Here is a 22,794-nt window from a genome sequence, read left to right on the forward strand (position 1 = left end):
AATAGGAACTGTGCTGACAGTTCTACTCTGTTGGGGAAGTACTGGGGAAGAAACTTCTGCCTTGTACAGAAGAGCCAGTGATGATCTGTTTGATTAAAATTGGGGAAAGTTTACTGCTTAGTTAAGGCCTAACTTCTTTTTTCAGTTTTGTCTTTACTGAGTATGTCTTATACTTAAGGCTTGTCCTGGGTGCTGCATGGACGAAATAGCTACTTCACTTTTACGTTCCAGATTTCACATTAACACAATCATGTCTTCCTAAGGGTGCCTCTACCCTTTCTCCAACTGCCTTTGCTTCTTTCTCTTAGCTATAACTCTGGCATCCTTCCCAATTTCTTTCACATTTCGTCTTGGATCACACTACTCCAACCAAATCTGTCCTCATTAGTCTTCATTTCTCTAAGAGTCTATTGAACACTCACAACCTTGCCTTATAAACAGATTGTAAACGTGCTGAGGCCAGAGATGATAATGTGATTCTGTGTATAGGTATATAGCGCTGGACTTGCCACCACTAGCACTAAATAATTATTTGTTGGTTGATAGATACATCTTGTCTGTCTGTTGTGAGATTCAAAAGGGAGACACGGTATAAAAGCACTTTCTACATTGTAGGATGTTTTACATATAGTATTGTTTCTTATTGATTGCTTGGTTGAGGCGAAGGAGGGAAATTAGTTTTATACCCTTAATGTGAAAAGGGCTTAGAGTTGTTGGAGCTTTTGCCTTTGGCCAGCATTGAGTAACTGACATGCTCTGATAATTCTCACAGGACCTGACTTCCTGGGGAAGTTCCAAGTCTCCCAAGTGGTTCAGAATATGCCGTGGGAAAGTCAGATTTATTTTATCAGCCTGCTATATTGCATGAGATTAATTAGAAAAAAGGTTGTGAATTCTCCATGGCCTATCCAGTCTGTGCATACACTCCTCAAGGTTCCCTGCCAGCATTCCCAGTTAAGGTTATGTACTTGTACAAAATGTTAATATTATTTATTAATTCTTGGACTTCTTTAATATTTGCTTAGCTGTCTTTATTCCATCTGTCCATATCAGCATTCTGGGTCATTGTCAGAGATTTCCAAGTTGCAGAAAACCTGTTTGCTCTGCATTGCAACACAGCATAGCACTCAATAGAGGTAGGTAATAAACACCTTTTAATGCAGATGACACTGATGTAACCTCATTCCATTGAAATGAATCAAGCAATCAGCAAATGCTGAGAACCTGAAAGTGTTGAGGACATAAACCCAGCTTGCTTTTCACTTAAGGATGGTGAGAAAACCTCCAGAGACTTTTCCTGAGAATGGGGCAATTGTCACCAACCCTAGTGGGATATATCCTTTCCTGTGCTTTTCTTTGCTTTCCATTTGAATTGGTAATAGGCAAGACTGTCAGCATTTGTATTAAGGTATTTGCCAGGGCAGGATTAGGGAGAAGCAAGAAGCAGAATATTTTTCCCTTCAGGGCTTTGAAAAGAATGTGCTTTCTTTCCTATAGATGAGGTAAATTAAAGTTTTCAGGCATAAATGAAAATATAAACTCTTGCATTATATAGTGAGATAGAACCTGGCATCTTCTTATTTGTATTCTGACCTCTTGGAGTAAATGAACAATGGATTTATACCTCATCATATCCCTCCTAACTTCAGGATAGCATATGGCAGGTGATCAAAGTGATCGCATTAATAAGTTTTGGGTGTTCATGCAAGTTTCCATGGTTCTAATTAAGAGCATTAAGTTCGGATTGTAGATCATAGATTGTGGATGAGTATATTTGATCTACCTAATCTTTGAAGCTGATAGAAGATGAAAGGGGGAAGGGGGCTTCAGGCTGTTTACCAAGTTTCATCGTGAAGTGACATTTGCTTTGGACATGTGTGTTCTCTGAGCAGCGTTGACTCATACCAGATAAAGGAAAGGCCAGGGTACCTTTATACCCTAAATAACTGGACAGGCATCTTTGGGTCCAATATGTTCATAAATTTGTTAACTGCTAGTTCCAGGAAGAGACTGGATTATAACTAAATTCCAATAAGAATTTGATGAAGTGAACTTTATAAGGTAGAGATAAACAGCTTAGAGCTCCCATTAGATTCAGAATACTTAACCCTTGAGTAGGTGGCAATGTATTTAATTAGTGAATGTTGCATTAGGAACATTATTTTCACAGGACCTTCCTTCCTTCCTTCCACAAATATACAGGAACATTCCTGTAGTTGAGCACATGGCTTTATTACTCATTGCAGTGTTGAAAAAAAAAACACACCATAAGGTATCTCTGTAGGAGGTTATTAGAAAGAACCTATTACAGAATTTGGGCTTTGATTGGGTGATTTGTCAGAGACTAGGGAAGTTCAGTTTGCTCTAGATTGGATGCTGTTAGAAGTGCCTCTGTCTTCTATCGGGGGAAGCAGCCCCCAATATTTCAACGTAGGTTCTTTTTTTATTTTCCCTAAGTGTCGGCTGGTCTGAAAAATAAAGAGAAAGAGTACAAAGAGAGGAATTTTACAGCTGGGCCTCTGGGGGTGACATCACATATTGGTAGGACCATGATGACAACCCTGAGCCACAAAACTAGCAAGTTTTTATTAGGGATTTTAAAGGGGGAGGAGGTGTACAAACATGGAGTAGGTTACAAGGATCACATGCTTCAAAGGGCAATAAGGATCACAAGGCAAAGGCAAAATTAGAATTACTGATGAGGGTCTATGTCCCACTGTGCACATATTGTCTTGATAAATACCTTAACAGGAAACAGGGTTCAAGAGCAGAGAACCGGTCTCACCAAAATTTACCAGACTGGAATTTCCCAATCCTAGTAAGCCTGAGGATACTGCAGGAGATCAGGGCGTATTTCATTCCTTATCTCAATCACATAAGACAGACACTCCCAGAGTGGCCGTTTATAGACCTCCTCCCAGGAATGCATTCTTTCCCCAGGGTATCAATTATTAATATTCCTTGATGGGGAAAGAATTCAGCTATATCTCTCCTACTCACACGTCCGTTTATAGGCTTTCTGCAAGAAGAAAAATATGGCTCTATTCTGCCTGACCCCGCAGGCAGTCAGACCTTATGGTTATCTTCCGTTGTTCGCTGAAAATCACTGTTATTCTGTTCTTTTTCAGGGTGCACTGATTTCATATTGTTCAAACATACATGTTTTACAATCAATTTGTACAATAATGGTCCTGAGGTGACGTACATTCTCAGCTTATAAAGATAATGTGATTAAGAGATTAAAGTAAAGACAGACATAAGAAAGCCGGGCACGGTGGCTCAAGCCTGTAATCCCAGCACTTTGGGAGGCCGAGACGGGCGGATCACAAGGTCAGGAGATCGAGACCATCCTGGCTAATACGGTGAAACCCCGTCTCCACTAAAAAATACAAAAAAAACTAGCCGGGCAAGGTGGCGGGCGCCTGTAGTCCCAGCTACTCGGGAGGCTGAGGCAGGAGAATGGCGTGAACCCAGGAGGCGGAGCTTGCAGTGAGCTGAGATCCGGCCACTGCACTCCAGCCCGGGCAACAGAGCGAGACTCCGTCTCAAAAAAAAAAAAAAAAAGACAGACATAAGAAATTGTAAGAGTATTATTAGGGAAGTGATAAATGTCCATGAAATCTTCACAATTTATGTTCTTCTGCCTCAGCTCCAGCTGGTCCCTCTGTTCAGGGTCTCTGACTTCCCACAACACCTTCTATGATTTGATAGAAATAAATAATAATTAACAAGGCATGGTGGTGCACGCCTGTAGTTTCAGCTACTTGGGAGGCTGAGGCATGAGAATCAGTTGAATCTGGGAAGCAGAGGTACTGTGAGCCAAGATGGCACCACTACAATCCAGACTAGGTGACAGAGTGAGATTCTGTCACAAAACAACAGCAACAACAACAACAAAACAGAAAAACAGAAATAAATCTTGAGGAGAGTAGACAAGAATAAGGATAAAGCTGTTAGTAGAAAAGAAGTAGCAGTCACTCATTTTGGCCAAGACAGGAGGTGTTTTGTGTTTTGTGGGTGGCACAGGGACCTTGTTTAGGTCTGTGCTTAAAGTCATAAAATGACTTACGACTTTGCATTGTCTCATTGTATCCTGCTCTCAGAGTAACCTGTCTAGGGTTGGTTTTCTGTGGGATTGCTTATATCTAATCAGAAAATAATATGCCCTAGTTCTGAGTGCCAGATCAGTTCTGCTTGTCAGAGACTGCCCTTTGTTTTCTTTCTCAGCACGTGCTGTGTGACACACCTGGTTCTTGATGAGGGATTGAACAATGAATAAAAACCAAAAAGCCATGGAGTTTACCCTCTAAACAGAGTGAAAACCAGACAAAACTAAATAAATAAATTATAAAATTAGGAGGTGATAAATGCTATGGAGAAAAAGATAAAGCAGGGAAGAATAATAAGAATCCTGGAGCAGGGGCATTAAAATTTAAAATGAGGAGGTTGGGACAGGCTTCCCTATAAAGTTTACATTTGAGCAAAGACTTAAGGTGATGACAGAACCAGTCATAAAGATATGGGAGAGAAGAGCTGTCCAGGAATAGGGAGCAGGCTGTGTAAAGTTTCCAAGGCAAGAGCATGTCTGTTGTTTTCTAAAAACACCAAGGGGTTCTACGGTGGCAGAAGAAGGTGGGAGGGGTGGGAGTGGGGGGTAGGAGCCCGTGAGGTCCGAGCAGTGATTGAAGCCAGATGGTCTGAGGATTTTAGGCTAATATAAGGGAGCTGGTGAAGTGCTACTTTTGGTGACTTTGAGACAGGCTATCTCCATGTATCACCTGTATAGTGGCTGGAGATCCTCTCCTGCATGGGAATGACCAAATTAATTACACAAACTTTTAAATTCATTGTTTAGATATAATGCTGAAGTGACCAATTAAAACCATTACACTCAAAGGTTTATTCAGAGGAAGTTCATATGCTGGTTAGAAATGGAGATAGATGGGTGTGGCTGGCAAGATGGCCGAATAGGAACAGCTCTGGTCTGCAGCTCCCAGCGAGATCAACACAGAAGGTGAGTGATTTCTGCATTTCCAACCGAAGTACCTGGCTCATCTCATTGGGACAGGTTAGAGAGTGGGTGCAGCCCAGGGAGGGCGACCCAAAGCAGGGTGGGGTGTTGCCTCACCCAGGAAGCACAGGGGGTTGGGAAACTCCTTCCCCTAGCCTAGGGAAGCCATGAAGGACTGCACTGTGAGGAATGGTGCATTCTGGCCCAGATACTATGCTTTTCCCATGGTCTTTGCAACCTGCAGACCAGAAGATTCCCTCAGGTGCCTACACCACCAGGGCCCTGGGTTTCAAGCACAAAACTGGGTGGCCGTTTGGGCAGACACCGAGCTAGCTGATTACTCTCCTTAAGATTTCTGTTTTTCTGGTTTGTTGTTTTTGTCGTTTTGTGACAGAGTCTCACTCTGTCACCCAGGCTGGAGTGCAGTGGTGCCATCTCAGCTCACAGAAACCTCTGCTTCCCAGGTTCAAGCGATTCTTATGCTTCAGCCTGCAGGATTTGTTTTGTTTTGTTTTGTTTTTGCAGTTGCAAGATTTAATAGAGTGAAATAGAGTGAAAATAGAGCTCCCATACAAAGGGAGGGGACCCAAAGAGGGTAGCCGTTGCCAGCTTGAATGCCTGGGTTTATATCCCGATCATTGTCCCTCCCTTTGTGCTCTCAGGCAATAGATGATTGGCTATTTCTTTACCTCCTGTTTTTGCCTAATTAGCATTTTAGTGAGCTCTCTTTACTATCTGGTTAGTCAGGTGTGAGCTAAGTTGCAAGCTTCGTGTTTAAAGGTGGATGTGGTCTCCTTCCCAGCTAGGCGTGGGGATTCTTAGTTGGCCTAGGAGATCCAGCTAGTCTTCTCAGTCTCCCCTCTCAACAGGAAAACCCAAGTGCTGTTGGGGAGGTTGGCTGACGACTGCTCTAACTGCTTCCTGCTGAATTGGGTGTAGTGGGGATTGTGCAGTTGAGATTTCCTCGGGAGAGGTGCCTTTGATGTCATTAACATCGGATCATGGGCTAGCAGGCCAGTCCAGGGGTCCACGGTAGATGTTGGTCATGGATTGCATCTGGGGCTCCACTTGAAGAACCATATGTAGTTTTATAGCTTCAACTCTGGAAGAGACAAACTTAACAAGGAGGTTAAAGATACAGGGATTGAAATGTATGGTCTGCAGTGCAGGGGATTATTTCTTTGGCACACTTCACAGGCCCTATCTTCTTGATAGTTTTAAAAAGGCCTGGTCCTGTAAATAATGACTTGGCCATCTGATGGGTGCTATCAATGCCTAAGTGAAAGGTTTGGTGAAGGGTTTTAAGTAATTTCCATTGGTTAGCTGTAGGCAAAAATATTTTCCCTTTTTTGGTGGCTAGCCATCCCGAGGGGAGGAAATGATGTCCTTGTGGGGTTCCCCATTCTACTTTTCCTGCTGAGTACTGGGGCTCAGTTTCCCAGAGGGGATTACCCCACACTAGGGGTCCTTCTACAAGCATTTCTAATGGAGGGTCCCACCTTGTGGCTCTTTTGGCTTCAATATCCACCTGGTGGCTCCCTTCTATTTCCCTTTGCTTTCCTTTCTGATGACCCCGGCAGTGTAAGACTGCCACCTCTTTAGGTTTCTGTACAGCCAATAATAATCTCCTAATGGCTTCCTGATGTTTGATTGGTGTTCCCTCGGAAGTTAGGAATTCCCTTTCTCTCCATATTGCTGCGTAGGCATGGAGGACTAGGTAAGCATACTTAGAGTCTGTATTATATTTACCCTTTTTCCTTCTCCTAATTCTAGTGCCTGAGTGAGGGCTATTAGTTCTGTCAGCTGAGCACTAGTTCCTGGAGTGAGGGGATTACTTTCAAGTATTCCATTATCACTGACCACTGCATACCCCACTTTTTGAAATCCTTTTTCTACAAAGGAACTTCCATCAAAATACAAGTTGAGGTTGGGATCAGTCAAGGGAACCTCTAAAAGGTCCCCTTGAGTGGCGTAGGTTTGAGTAATTACTTGTTGACAGTTATGTTCTAGCTTTTCTTCATTGTCTGGAAGAAATGTGACTGGGTTAAGAGTTGCACAAGTGTGCAGTCACAGCACTGCCTCTTCAAGTAATAGAGCCTGATATTTAAGTAAATGGTTGTTTGACAGCCACAAGTCTCCTTTAGCAGTGAGTATGCTGTTCACATCATGAGATGTCCACACAGTAAGATCTCTTCCCTATATTATTTTAACTGCTTCAGATACTAAGACTGCTACTGCCGCCACTACCCGTAAACAATGAGGCCAACCCTTTGCCACTACATCAATTTCCTTACTCAGGTAGGCCACAGGTTGCAAGCTCATCCCTTGGACCTGTGTAAGGACTCCTAGAGCTATTCCTGCTTTTTCTGTGACATATAAAGAAAAGTCTTGCCTTGTTGGCAAACTTAACACTGGGACTTGGTTTAGGGCCTTCTTTGGGGCCTGGAAAGCCACTTCTGCTTCAGGTGTCCATCTTACTAAATGGGTATTGGCTTTCTGAGTTTCCTTAATTAGGGTATATAATGGTCTGGCTATTTCACTGCACCTGGGAATCTGTATTTGGTAGAAACCTGTTATGCCAAGGAACACTCTTAGTTGCTTTAGGGTTTTAGGATGAGGATAACCCAGTATAGGCTGGATACATTCCTCACTGAGGGCCCTGGTGCCTTTGGATAATTTTGGTCCTAAGTATTTAACTTGCTGTGAGCAGAGCTGGGCCTTTGGTTTGGAAACCGTGTAGCCACAAGTGGTGAGGAAATTTAAGAGCACTTGGGTGGCTTGATGGCACAAGATTTCTGAACGGGTGGCTAAAAGTCAATCATCCACGTACCGAAGGACAAGAGCATCCAGGTATGAGAATTGGCTCCAGTCTTGAGCTAATTCCTGGCCAAATAGATGGGGGTTATCCCAGAACCCCTCGGGTAAAACAGTCCAGGTGTGTTGAGACCTTGGGTTTGAAGAATCTTCAAAGGCAAACAAGAATTGAGAGTCAGAATGTACAGGGATGCAGAAAAAGGCATCCTTAAGGTCCAGGACTGTAAACCACTCTGCTTCCTCTGGTATTTGGGAAAGCAGAGGATAAGGGTTAGGCACAGCTGGGTATAGAGGAACAACAGCCTCATTGATAATCCTGAGATCTTGCACTAACCTCCACTGTCCGTTGGGTTTCTGTACTCCTAAAATTGGAGTATTGTAGGAGCTATTGCATGGTTTTACTAGGCCTTGGGCTTTTAGGTCCTTAATCTTTTGGAGTCCTTGTTGGGCCTTGGGTCTAAGGGGGTACCTCCTTTGGTTGGGAAAGGAGGCAGAATCCTTTAGTTTAACTTGAACAAGATGGGCATTTTTTGCTCATCTATATTGTCCTTCTGTTGCCTAGACTTCAGGATTAATTCCTTCCTCAAGCAGGGGACAAAAAATGGGTGTTCCTTCTCCTATGTTCAGGTGTATAATGGCCCCTGCTTTTGCTAGAATGTCTCTCCCTAACAAGGGAGTGGGGCTTTCAGGCATAATTAGGAAAGCACGTGAAAAGAGTAAAGTTCCCCAGTCACAACTTAGTGGCTGGGAGAAGTATCTAGTGACTGGCTATCCTAGGAACCCTCGAATAGTGACAGATCTGGAGGACAGTTGTCTGGGATGGGAGAGTAAGACTGAGAAGGCCACACCCGTGTCCAGGAGACAGTTAACCTCCTGGCCCTCAATGGTCAAGCATAGCCGGGGCTCTGTGAGGGTGATGGCATGGGCTGGCGCTTGCCCCGGGCACCCTCAGCCCTGCTGCTGGATCATCTGGTTAGAGGCTTCTGACTCAGAGGACTTTCATCCCCTGGGGCAGTGGGCCTTCCAGTGATTCCCTTGACATAACGGGCATGGATGAGGGGGTGGCTTATTTCTACTTGGACAATCTTTTTTAAAGTGTCCTTGTAGACTGCACTAGAAGCAAGCCCTATTAGGCATTTGATTTGCAGAGCTTTTCCCTTTTCCAGAGCCTCCAAAGTCCACTTGCCTGAGGGCCATGACTAAAGCAGTGGCGTTTTATTTTCTTTCTTTCTTTTTTTTTTTTCCGCATTTGTCCCATTCCACCTGCTCCTCCTGATCTCTATTATAAAAAACCTGGTTGCCAAGTTCAATAAGGTTTCTAAGTTTTGCTCCAGGCCTAAGGCGGACTTTTGAAGTTTTTTTCCTAATATCTGCAGCTGACTGAGTGATAAACTTACTCTTTAAGATTAGTTGGCCTTCAATAGAGTCAGGTGACAGGGAGGTATGCTTTCTCAAAGCCTCCCTTAGTCTCTCTAGAAAGGCAGTAGGATTTTCTTCCTTTCCCTATGTTATAGTGGACATCATTGAATAATTTATAGGCTTTTTACTACTTTTCCTTTGTCCTTCTGGCACTCAAGTTAGCAAATGTCTGTGGCACCAATCTCCATGTCCTGATTCTGTGTCCCAGTGAGGGTCTACACTGGGAACTGTCTGCTGGCCTGTGGGGAATAGTTCTCTTTCCTCTGTTGTCATCCTGTCATTGACCTTACTGAGATACCAGAGATCGCCAAAGTCTCGAGCTACAGTTATGGCAGCACTTCTCTCATTTGGGGTTAGTGTCTGATTTAGCAGTAACGTTATATCTCTCCATGTCAGATCAAAGGATTGTCCTAACCCTTGTAAAACATCAATATAGCCATCAGGGTTATCTAAGAACTTACCTGGGTCTATTTTAATTTGCTTTAAGTCTGAGAGAGAAAAAGGTACATGCACTCTGGGTGGGCCAAATTCTCCTCCTCCCACTGCTTGGAGGGGGCATAATCGGGGAATATTGACACTCTTTGGTTCCTTGTTTACCCCTCTGTCTATCTCCTTTGGACCGTTTGGGTTAAAGGGGGTCCTTATTAGTTGGGAAAGGAGTCAGGGGGACGCTGGGATAGGGAGGTAGACTCTGAGGGCTTCCTGTAGGGCATAAACCACACTTTTTACGTAATTGCGAGTTGTTTCTTAATGAAAGGAAAGTTCGCACAAATGGCACTTCACTCCGTTTGCCCTCCTTTCTACAGAAGAGGTCTAGCTGTAAGATGGTGTTATAATTTATACTTCCCTTGGGAGGCCAGGTTTCTCCCCATTGAAGAGGATATTGTGGCCATGCGGTACTGCAGAAGAATATAAGTCATTTCTTTCTTAGCGTCTGAGGGTCAAATTGGTCCCAATTCTCCAGAATACATCTTAGGGGTGTTTTTGCCCTGAGGAGAACGTTTCCCATCTGAAAACAGAACATAGGGATGCCAGCACCCCCAGTCAATTTCCAATGGGCATTAGTCATAGAGTGTTCTCTATGGTCCTAATGCTTATTACTTTCCAGGGTGCGTAACCACTCACGGACCTCTGCTTATCGGATTAGTTATGTTCACCGATGTAGCAGTCCTGCACCTGTTTTCCCACCTTTCTTTACCACAAAGAAAGGGGTCCCGCCTGCTGGATTCTAGTAGTCCTTTAGCAGCGTGCCCAACATTGCCTTTGCGCTCAGGAGTGAGTCCTAGAGCTGGACTGGGTTCCTGAATATTTCATAACAACCCAGCTGCCCCATCAAGATGCATTCCCATAAACAACTGTTCTTATGCAAATTCGAAAAAGGGTGTAGCAACCTTTTGAGTCAGGATTGAGATAATCTTTTGATTCTGTAAATACTTTAAGGCTTGGCTGAGTGCAAACAGCTCGTACCTTTGAGAAGACCAATTATGAGGCAATTTTTCTAACTCTGCTTCCACAAGAGTCTCTGTTATCAATTACTGAATACCCATTGTGGTTTTTTCCTCAATCACCTGGGAGGAACCGTCTATCTTCCTGTCCTGAAGGGAGTTCATCCTAGGTCTGGTCGGACCTCTGTATGGTAATTAAGATTTAAATCCCCTGTTAGGAAATCTGCTGGGTTAAGGGAATTATCAGTGGTTGGAGTTACATTACCCTTTTCTAACAGAATAGCCCCATACTTTAAGATTTTTGAGTTAGTAAGCTACCTTTTTGAGTTAGAATAATTCTGAACTGGTGAGGGGTGCTCACAATGAGGTTTCCTCTAAAAGTTACTTTTCTACTTTTAGCAAGGCAGTTGCTGCTACTGACTGAATGCATTTGGCCCATCTGCGGTTACTGGGTTAAGGATTTTTGATAGGAAGGCTATGGGTTGTCAGTGGTCTCAGTGCTTTCGGGCTACGCTTTTATTTAAACTGACAACAAAGTGGTATTGGAGTGTTATAGGGTCATGGACGAGACCTTCAACTATCAATTACAGGTTTTAAATTTACCTCTGCTTTTAAAGGAAAGAGGCACACTTTTTTTTTCTTTCTTTCTGTCTTTCTTTCTTTCTTTTTTTTTTTCTATTTCTATTTTCTCCTTTCTTTTTCTCTTTGACTCCCTCTTTGTCTCTCTCTCTGTCTCTCCCCATCTCTCTCTCTCTTAGCCATTACAAACTTGGGGCCCTGGCAAGGGTGGTGGGGAATGGGTCCCACATAACTGCCCATGTTGAGAGCTGTATACCTAAATCGGGAGGGACACCAGGGATAAGACTCCCTGGGTTATAGCCTAAGTGCCTAAGGACACAGCGTAGAGCTTCCTTTGGAGGTAAGACTTGCTAGAGGAAATGAAAGTCTGAACCATTAGTACCTAGGAGGCAGGGATCAGAGGAAGTAGATTCAGAGATAAGGAGAATTTTGGGGCTACAGTTTCCAGAAAGTCATGGTCGGGACCCAGGAGGATGGGTCAGAAGGAAAGGTAGGAGCACACACATGGGCGGGTGACTGTTGAGTAGAGACTTCTGGCTAAGCCATGATCTCAACCAGCTACTGCCAGGAGTTCAGGACAACAGCTTTCTGCCTCTAGTCGGCCCTCAGCTTCCCCAAGAAAATTGAAAGTGGAAGCTGGCTCCAGCCAGACCAATGTGTGCAACCCAGAAGGGTTGGGGCTTGTTAGAAAGCCCTTCCCCAGATAACCTCACACCCGAGTCTTAAGTCTGGCAGCCACGCTAATTGTTTGTAACTGGCTAACGGGTGCCTGGTATTTTCCTCTAATCCTAAGGAAAGATAAGACAGAATAGCAAGTAAAAGTGGTCCAATATTACTCACCTCTTTGGAGGTACCTTCATGGTCACCAAAATGTTACCAGGGGGTCCTTGCTCCCAGAGCTCCCAAGATGGTGGCGGGCTGCTTCGAAAATGGTGGCGGGCCACTTCCAGGATGGTGGCAAGCCTTGTGTTCTCTGACCTGGGGTTCTTGGCCTCACGGATTCCAAAGAATGGAATCTTGGGCCATGTGGTGACTGTTATAGCTCTATTAGAAGCCGTGGGTCGTGGAAGAGAACCATGGAACCCAGTGACTAGTGTTCAGCTCGATTAGGATGAACCCAGGCACTTAGCGGTGCAGGAACAATGGCAAGCCTTTAGCCTGATTGGGAGTGGCAATGGGCACCTCGCTGGATCAGGAGCACAGCAGGACACCCTGCCGGATCCAGAGGGATGGAAGTCAGCGGCAGGTCTGCGACAGTGGCAAACTGCAGCAGTGGACAGTGAGCGAAAGCTCAGCTTGAGCCGTAACAAACATGGACCAGAAGGGTGCAGTTGCAAGATTGAATAGAGTGAAATAGAGTGAAAATTGAGCTCCCATACAAAGGGAGGGGACCCAAAGAGGGTAGCCCAGGAGTTTTTTTTCATACCCCAGTGGATCCTGAAATGCCAGTGAAACAGAACCATTCACTCCCCTGGAAAGGGGGCTGAAGCCAGGGAACCAAGTGGTCTAGCTCAGTGGATCCCACCCCCATGGTGCCCAGCAAGCTAAGATCCACTGGCTTTCAATTCTTGCTGCCAGCACAGCAGTCTGAAGTCAACATGGGATGCTCGAGCTTGGTTGGGGGAGGGGTGTCTGCCATTACTGATGCTTGAGTAGGCAGTTTTCCCCTCACAGTGTAAACAAAGCCACAGGGAAGTTTGAACTGGGTGGAGCCCACCGCAGCTTGGCAAAGCTGCTGTAGCCAGACTGCCTCTCTAGATTCCTCCTCTCTGGCCAGGGCATTTCTGAAAGAAAGGCAGCAGCCCCAGTCAGTGGCTTATAGATAAAACTCCCATCTCCCTGGGACAGAGCACCTGGGGGAAGGGGTGGCTGTGGGTGCAGCTTCAGCAGACTTAAATATTCCTGCCTGCTGGCTCTGAAGAGAACAGCAGATCTCCCAGTACAGTACTCGAGCTCTGCTAAGGAACAGACTGCCTCCTCAAGTGGGTCCCTGACTCTCATGCCTCCTGAATGGGAGACACCTCATACAGGAGAGCTCTGGCTGGCATCTGGTGGGTGCCCCTCTGGGACAAAGCTTCCAGAGGAAGGAACAGGCAGCAATCTTTGCTGTTCTACAGCCTCTGCTGGTGATACCTAGGAAAACAGAGTCTGGAGTGGACCTCCAGCAAACTCCAGCAGACCTGCAGCAGAGACGTCTGACTGTTAGAAGGAAAACTAACAAACAGAAAGGAATAGCATCAACATCAACAAAAAGGATGTCTACTCAGAGACCCCATCTGAAGGTCACCAACATCAAAGACCAAAGGTAGATGAATCCATGAAGATGAGAAAAAACCAGCACAAAAAGCCTGAAAATTCCAAAAACCAGAATGCCTCTTCTCCTTCAAAGGATCACAACTCCTCACCAGCAAAGGAACAAAACTGGATGGAGAATGAGTTTGACGAATTGACAGAAGTAGGCTTCAGAAAGTGGGTAAAAACAAACTCCTCCGAGCTAAAGGAGCATATTCTAACCCAATGCAAGGAAGCTAGGAACCTTGAAAAAAGGTTAGAGGAATTGCTAACCAGAATAATCAGTTTAGAGAAAAACATAAATTACCTGATGGAACTGAAAAACATAGCATGAGAACTTAGTGAAGCATACACAAGTATCAATAGCTGAACTGATCAAGTGGAAGAAAGTATATCAGAGATTGAAGGTCAACTTAATGAAATAAAGCATGAAGACAAGATTAGAAAAGAAAGAATGAAAAGGAATGAATGAAGCTGCCAAGAAATATGGGACTATGGGAAGAGACCAAACCTATGTTTGACTGGTGTACCTGAAGGTGACGGGGAGAATGGAACCAAGTTGGAAAGCACTCTTCACAACCTTATCCAGGAGAACTACCCCAACCTAGCAAGAAAGGCCAACATTCAAATTCAGGAAATACAGAGAAGACCACAAAGTACTCCTTGAGAAGAGCAACCCCAAGACATAATCGTCAGTTTCACCAAGGTTGAAATGAAGGAAAAAATGTTAAAGGCAGCCAGAGAGAAAGGTCAGGTTACCCACAGAGGGAAGCCCATCAGACTAACAGTGGATCTCTTTGCAGAAACCCTAAAAGCCATAAGAGAGTGGGGGCCAATATTCAACATTCTTAATGAAAAGAATTTTCAACCCGGAATTTCATATCCAGCCAAATTAAACTTCATAAGCGAAGGAGAAATAAAATCCTTTACAGACAACCAAGTGCTGAGAGATTTTGTCACCACCAGGCCTGCCTTACAAGAGCTCCTGAAGGAAGCACTAAATGTGGAAAGGAAAAACCGGTACCAGCCACACAAAAACATACGAAATTGTAAAGGCCATTGACACCATGAAGATACTGCGTCAACCAACAGGCAAAATAACCCCTAGCATCATAATGACAGGATCAAATTCAAACATAACAATAATAGCCTTAAATGTAAATGGGCTAAATGCTTCAATTAAAAGACATAGATTGGCAAATTGGATAAAGAATCAAGACCCATCGGTGTGCTGTATTCAGGAGACCCATCTCATGTTGAAAGACACACATAGGCTCAAAATAAAGGGATGGAGGAATATTTACCAAGCAAATGGAAAGAAAAAAAAAGCAGGGGTGCAATCTTAGTCTCTGATAAAACAGACTTTAAACCAACAAAGATCAAAAGAGACAAAGAAGGGCATTACATAATGGTAAAGGAATCAACACAACAAGAAGAGCTAAGTGTCCTAAATATACATGCACCTAATACAGGAGTACCCAGATTCATAAAGCAAGTTCTTAGAGACCTACAAAGAGACTTAAACTCCCACAAAATAATAGCGGGAGACTTTAACACCCCACTGTCAATATTAGATCAACAAGACAGAAAATTAACAAGGTTATTCAGGACTTGAACTCAGCTCTGGACCAAGCAGACCTAACAGACATCTACTGAACTCTCCACCCCAAACAAAAGAATATACATTCTTCTCAGCACCACATCACACTTATTCTAAAACTGACCATGTAATTGGGAGTAAGGCACTCCTTAGCAAATGCAAAAGAATGGAAATCATAACCAGTCTCTAAGACCACAGTGCAATCAAATTAGAACTCAGGATTAAGAAACTCACTCAAAACCGCACAACTACATGGAAACTGAACAACCTGCTCCTGAATGACTACTGGGTAAATAATGAAATTAAGGCAGAAATAAATAAGTTCTTTGACACCAATGAGAACAAAGACACAATGTACCAGAATCTCTGGGACACAGCTAAAACAGTGTTTAGAGGGAAATTTATAGCAGTAAATGAAGAGAGGAATCTGCATGTTCTGCACATGTATCCCAGAGCTTAAAGTATAATTATATATATATGTAGTGGAATTTCTTAAAAAATAAAAAAAGAAATGGAGATAGATAAGTGCAAAATAGCAGTTAAGAAAAAGATCTTCAAACAAGGGAAATAATATTACCGTAAATGCAAATTACTTGAGAGTAAGTTTAGAAAACATTCATGATGCAAAACAAGGCTTTTGGACCATTTCCTATTCTCCCAGCTATGCCATGTTGACATCACATAAATGGAAACTAAAGGGCTGCAGTTGACAAAATATATGTGATATATAAAGATATATTTTATGTAAATACATGAAAAATATTTTCATAGGCTCACACATATGTGATTAAAACAAACAGCATAAGAGTTGAGAGTAGGTTGCAGACATGATACTTTTCCCCCCAATTATGTTAGTGTGCATTTCCTGAAAACAAGCAATTCTCGTACACAACTACAGTACTGTTGTCAAAGTCAGGCACTTAATGCTGATCCAATACTATTGTCTAATCTACAGACTTTATTCAGATTGCACCAACTTGCCATAATGATGTTCTTCATAACAAAAGAATACCTAGGATCATGAAGTGGGTCCAGTTTGTCACATCTCATTAGTTTTCTTTCACCTGAAACAATTCTTGAGGGGAGTATGTGTATGAGAGAGTGTGTGTCTGTGTACATTTTCCTGAGTCTCATGACACTGGCATTTTGAAAGTGCATAACCCAGTAATTTTGTAAAATGTGCTAATTTCAGTTTGTGTCATGATTAGATTCAGGTTATGCATTTTTGGTAAGAACACCACAAAAATGATCCTGAATTCTCAGTGCAGCGTATCAGGAGGCAAATGCTGTTGGTTAGTTCCTATTCTGGCAATGATGATTTTGATCAATTAGGTATAGAGGTGTTTTCACTGTATTATACCTTTTGTAATTAATAGGTATCTTGTAGGGGATACTTTAAGACTATGTAACTATCTTATGAGTTCTCAAACATTTACCCACTAATTTACCATATATATTCATGATTCTTGCCTGAATGAATAATTATGATGGCTGCCAAATGGTGATTTTCTATCATTCCTCTTATGTTTATCATTGGCTTTCTCCTGTAGGCAGAACTTTCTCTTCTCATTTATTTATTCATTTAATTAACTAATTTACATTGGTGTGGACTCTTAGATTCTTACTTTATTCAATAGGTTATAATTCTTCACTATCATCAGATTATTTCAGATTTGACCAGTGGGTACCCCTTCAAAGGGACACCTATATGTTTTTTTCTTTTTTGGTTTTATTTTATTTTATTATTTTATTTTATTTTATTTTATTTTTATTATTATACTTTAAGTTCTAGGGTACATGTGCATAACGTGCAGGTTTGTTACATATGTATACATGTGCCTTGTTGGTGTGCTGCACCCATTAACTCGTCATTTACATTAGGTATATCTCCTAATGCTATCTCTCCCCCATAACCCCTCCCCACAATAGGACCTGGTGTGTGATGCTCCCCTTCCTGTGTCCAAGTGATCTCATTGTTCAATTCCCACTTATGAGTGAGAACATGCGGCATTTGGTTTTCTGTTCTTGCGATAGTTTGCTGAGAATGATGGTTTCCAGCTGCATCCATGTCCCTACAAAGGACACGAACTCATCCTTTTTTATGACTGCATAGTATTCCATGGTGTATATGTGCCACATTTTCTTAATCCAGTCTGTCACTGATGGACATTTGGGTTGATTCCAAGACTTTGCTATTGTGAATGGTGCCGCAATAAACATATGTGTGCATGTGCCCTTATAGCAGCATGACTTATAATCCTTTGGGTATATTCCCAGTAATGGGATGGCTGGGTCAAATGGTATTTCTAGTTCTAGATCCTTGAGGAATCGCCACACTGTTTTCCACAATGGTTGAACTAGTTTACAGTCCCACCAACAGTGTAAAAGTGTTCCTTTTTCTCCACATCCTCTCTAGCACCTGTTGTTTCCTGATTTTTTTAATGATTGCCATTCTAACTGGTGTGAGATGGTATCTCATTGTGGTTTTGATTTGCATTTCTCTGATGCTGAGTGATGATGAGCATTTTTTCATGTGTCTGTTGGCTGTATGAATGTCTTCTTTTGAGAAGTGTCTGTTCATATCCTTTGCCCACTTTTTGATAGGGTTTTTTGTTTTTTTTCTTGTAAATTTGATTGAGTTCTTTATAGGTTCTGGATATTAGCCCTCTGTCAGATGAGTAGACTGCAAAAATTTGCTCCCATTCTGTAGGTTGCCTGTTCACTCTGATGGTAGTTTCTTTTGCTGAGCAGAAGCTCTTTAGTTTAATTAGATCCCATTTGTCAATTTTGGCTTTTGATACCATTGCTTTTGGTGTTTTAGACATGAAGTCCTTGCCCATGCTTATGTCCTGCACCAGCTGACCAGCACCAATTGACCGGCACTCCCCAGTGAGATGAACCCCGGTACCTCAGTTGAAAATGCAGAAATCACCCGTCTTCTGTGTCACTCACGCTGGGAGCTGGAGGCTGGAGCTGTTCCTATTCAGCCATCTGGGGCGTGCCCCTGACACCTATATCTTTGTGACATATTCCCATCATTCCTTGATCACATCCTTACATTTTTGTACTATTTACATTTTTTTCTACTTTCCCTGACCCAGCCCTGACACCAACCATTTCTTCAAGGAGCCCTGCTCTCCCTTCAGTGGAAAATCGTATTTATATCCACGGAGTGCTTATTGTTACTGAGGTGTTATTGCCTCTAAAATCTCTTAGCAGATAGAACTGGGAAATATATATGTATGTGCTCCTCTTGTGTGTGTGTGTGTGGGGGGTTATAGATGTGTGTGAGTGTGTACATATGCATACATACACACGTATACACAGTCACACACATCTATAGTCATTTCTATATCTATCTCTCTCTATTCAAATCTCTGAGGAAATGAATAAATGAGCCACAAAAAAATAGGAAAAAATATTTGTAGTGCATACATGTTAAAGAGAGCATGTTTCTAAGATACATGAAAAACTCAATAAATTATAATGAATATATTATAAATACTATGTAGAATAAAACATGCAATTTGAATATGTATTAAATAATGTAAGCAATATAAATATGATATAACCCATACTATAAATATAAGAACTCAATATTAAAAACACACACACAAAAATGGGAATGATTTGAACAGGTACCTCGCAAAAAAAATATGCAGGTAGAAACATGAGAAGGTTTTCAACTTCATTAGTCATTAAGGAAAAGCCAGTTAAGATCATAATGAAATATCACTTACCTCAGCTAGAATGGCTAAAATTTAAAAGCTTGAAAATGTGAAATGTTGATGAGGATATGGTGCAATTAGAACTCTCAGATAAAACAGATAGAGCTGTAAATGTGTACAACTGTGAAAAATTGTTTGGCAGTATATCTTATAAATTTTAATGTATTCCTACCCTATAGCCCAGCATTTTTTATTATTAAGTATTTGTTCAAGAGAGATGAAATCATTTATCCACAAAACATCTCATGCGAAAATGTTGACAGAAGCTATATTTGCAGTATCATTTTATAATAGTGAAGATCTTGGAAAACCTCAATGTCTACCTTCTGGTGAAGAGATAAACTGTGGTATATTCATACAATGAAATACTACTTAGCAATAAAAAGGAAAGAACTAATGATATGTGCAACATCGTGGATGCATCTTATGCTGAATGAAACATAAAACATTATGCCAAGTGAAAGAAACCAGACAGAAAAGAGCACATACTTTATGATTCCACTCATACGGAGCTCAAGAATAGGTGAAGCTGGCTGGGCGCGGTGGCTCACACCTGTAATCCCAGCACTTTGGGAGGTCAAGGCAGGTGGATCACCTGAGGTCAGCAGTTCGAGACCAGCCTGGCCAACACGGTGAAACCCCGTCTTTACTGAAAGTACAAAAATTAGCTGGGCACGGTGCAGGCGCCTGTAATCCCAGCTATTCAAGAGGCTGAGGCCGGAGAATTGCTTGAATCTGGGAGGCAGAGGTTGCAGTGAGCCGAGATCATGCCACTGTACTCCAGCCTGGGAGACAAGAGTGAGACTCTGTCAAAAAAAAAAAAAAAATACATGAAGTTAATCTGCAGCAATAAAGATTAGACAAGCAGTCGCTTGGGGTAAGGGTGGGCAGGGGAAAAACTGACTGGAAAGGGGCAGGAGGGAATTTTCGTGTGATGAAAATCTTCTATAATCTCATTCATGTGTGAGTAACATGAGTACACATATTTATCAAAACTCATAGAATTGCATGTTCAAGATCCAGGCATTTTACTGTGTGTGAATTATGCTTTGTGCTAGGCAGAATAACGCCTCCTCCTCAAAGAGGTTCATGTTCTAATCTCAAACTAGTGAATATGTTTCTTTACATGGCCAAAGGAACTTTGCTAATATGATTGCATTAAGTTTCTTGAGATGGGGAGATTCTCCTGTATTCTCCAGATGGGTTCTAAATGTAATCACAAGTGTTCTTATAAGAGGAAAGCCGGAGGGTCAAAGTCAAAAGGAGAAGATGTGATGATGCAAGCAGCGGTTGGAGTGGTGCCATTGCTGGAAGGCCGTGAACCAAGGAATGCAGGCAATTTCTAGAATCTGGAAAAGGTAAGGAATGGCTCTCCTCTAGAGCCTCCAGAAGGAGCATAGCCCTGACAACTTCCTGATTTTACCTTTGTAAAATCCATTTTTGGATGTTACAAAAATTATTTTTAATATTTTTTAAGAGGCGAGGTCTTGCTCTGTTGGCCAGGCTGGAGTGCAATGGTGCACACACGGCTCAATGCATCCTTGATCTCTTGGGCTCAAGCCATCCTGTCACCTCCACCTCCTGAGTAGCTGGACTTCAGGTGCATGCCACCACACTTGGCTAACTTTTCACTTTTTGAAAGAGACGAGACCTCACTATGTTGTCCAGGCTGGTCTTGAACTTCTGGGCTCAAGTGATCCGCCCACCTCAGCCTCCAAGTAGTTGACGCAAAAGGTGTGCGCCATCGCATCTGACCATTTTTGGACTTCTGATATCCAGAACTATAAGATAGTACTGTCAGGCCTCTGAGCCCAAGCTAAGCCATCATATCCCCTGTGACCTGCACGTATGCATCCAGATGGCCTGAAGTAACTGAAGAATCACAAAAGAAGTGAAAATGGCCTGTTCCTGCCTTAACTGATGACATTACCTTGTGAAATTCCTTCTCCTGTCTCATCCCGGCTCAAAAGCTCCCTGCTGAGCACCTTGTGTCCCCCGCCGCTGCCCGCCAAAGAACAACCCCCTTTGACTGTAATTTTCCATTACCTACCCAAATCCTATAAAACAGTCCCACCCCATCTCCCTTTGCTGACTCTCTTTTCAGACTCAGCCTGCCTGGAACCAGGGGAAATAAACAGCTTTGTTGCTCACACAAAGCCTGTTTGGTGGTCTCTTCACACGGACGTGAGTGAAATTTGGTGCCATGACTCCGATCGGGGGATCTCCCTTGGGCAATCAATCCCCTGTCCTCCTGCCCTTTACTCCGTGAGAAAGATCCACATGACCTCGGGTCCTCAGACCAACCAGCCCAAGGAACATCTCACCAATTTTAAATTGGGTAAGCGGCCTCTTTTTACTGTCTTCTTCAACCTCTCTCACTATCCCTCAACCTCTTTCTCCTTTCAGTCTTGGCACCATCTTTCAATCTCTCCCTTCTCTTAATTTCGGTTCCTTCCCTTTTCTGGTAGAGACAGGAGACTCATTTTATCTGTGAACCCAAAACTCGGGCGCTGATCACGGACTCGGGAAGACAGTCTTCTCTTGGTGTTTAATCACGCGGGGATGCCTGCTTGATTATTCACCCACGTTTCAGAGGTGTCTGATCACACCGGGATGCCTGCCTTGGTCCTTCATCTTTAGGGGCAAGCACCACTTTTCTCAGGGGCAAGCCCCCCACCCCTTCTCTCCATGTCTCTACCCCTTTTCCACCATCCTGTGGGGCAAGCACCTACCACCCCTTCTCTCTGTGTCTCTACTTTCTCCTTTCTCTGGGCTTGCCTCCTTCACCATGGGCAACCTTCCACCCTCCATTCCTCCCTCTTTTCCTTAGCCTGTGTTCTCAAAAACTTAAAACCTCTTCAATTCATACCTGACCTAAAACCTAAATGCCTTATTTTCTTCTGCAACACCTTTTGGCCCCAATACAAACTTGACAATGGCTCTAAATGGCCAGAAAATGGCACTTTCGATTTCTCCATCCTACAAGACCTAGATAATTTTTGTCGAAAAATGGGCAAATGGTGTGAGATGCCTTACATCCAGGTATTTTTTTCACTTTGTTCCCTCCCTAGTCTCTGTTCCCAGTGCGATTCCTCCCAAATCCTCCTTCTTTCCCTCCTGCCTGTACCCTCAGTCCCAACCCCAAGTGTCGCTGAGTCTTTCTAATCTTCCTTTCCTGCAGACCCATCTGACCTCTCCCCTCCTCCCCAGGCTGCTTGTCACCAGGCTGAGCCAGGTCCCAATTCTTCCTCAGCCTCCGCTCCTCCACCCTATAATCCTTCCATCACCCCCACTCCTCACACCCGATCCGGCTTACAGTTTGGTTCTGTGACTAGCTCTTCCCCACCTGCCCAAGAATTTCCTCTTAGAGAGGTGGCTGGAGTTGAAGGCATAGTCAGGGTCCATGTGCCTTTTTCTCTATCAGACCTCTCCCAAATCAGCCAGCATTTAGGCTCTTTCTCATCAGACCCCACTAAATATATACGGGAATTCCGATCTCTAACTCTGTCCTACAATTTAACCTGGAGTGACTTAAATGTCATCCTAACTTCTACCCTCTCCCCAAGTGAACAGGAAAGAGTTTTTTCTCTGGCACAATCTCACACTGACAACTGCTGGCTCCATGAGCCAGACCTCCAGGAGGGCATTAAAGCAGCTCCCTGAGAGGATCCCCAGTGGAACTATCAGGCAGCTTCCCCAAGTGTAGCTAGGTGAGATTACATGATTTCCTGCCTAACTGAAGGGCTTAAAAAGGCAGCGTACAAAGCTGTTAATTATGACAAACTTAAAGAAACTACCCAAGGTAAAGACAAAAACCCAGCCCCGTTCATGGCTCGTTTGGCAGCAACCCTGAGACGCTTTACAGCTCTAGACCTTGAAGGGTCAGAAGGCCATCTCATTCTAAAT

Source organism: Theropithecus gelada, chromosome 7b (genome assembly GCF_003255815.1).
Source record: "Theropithecus gelada isolate Dixy chromosome 7b, Tgel_1.0, whole genome shotgun sequence".
Lineage (NCBI taxonomy): Eukaryota > Metazoa > Chordata > Mammalia > Primates > Cercopithecidae > Theropithecus > Theropithecus gelada.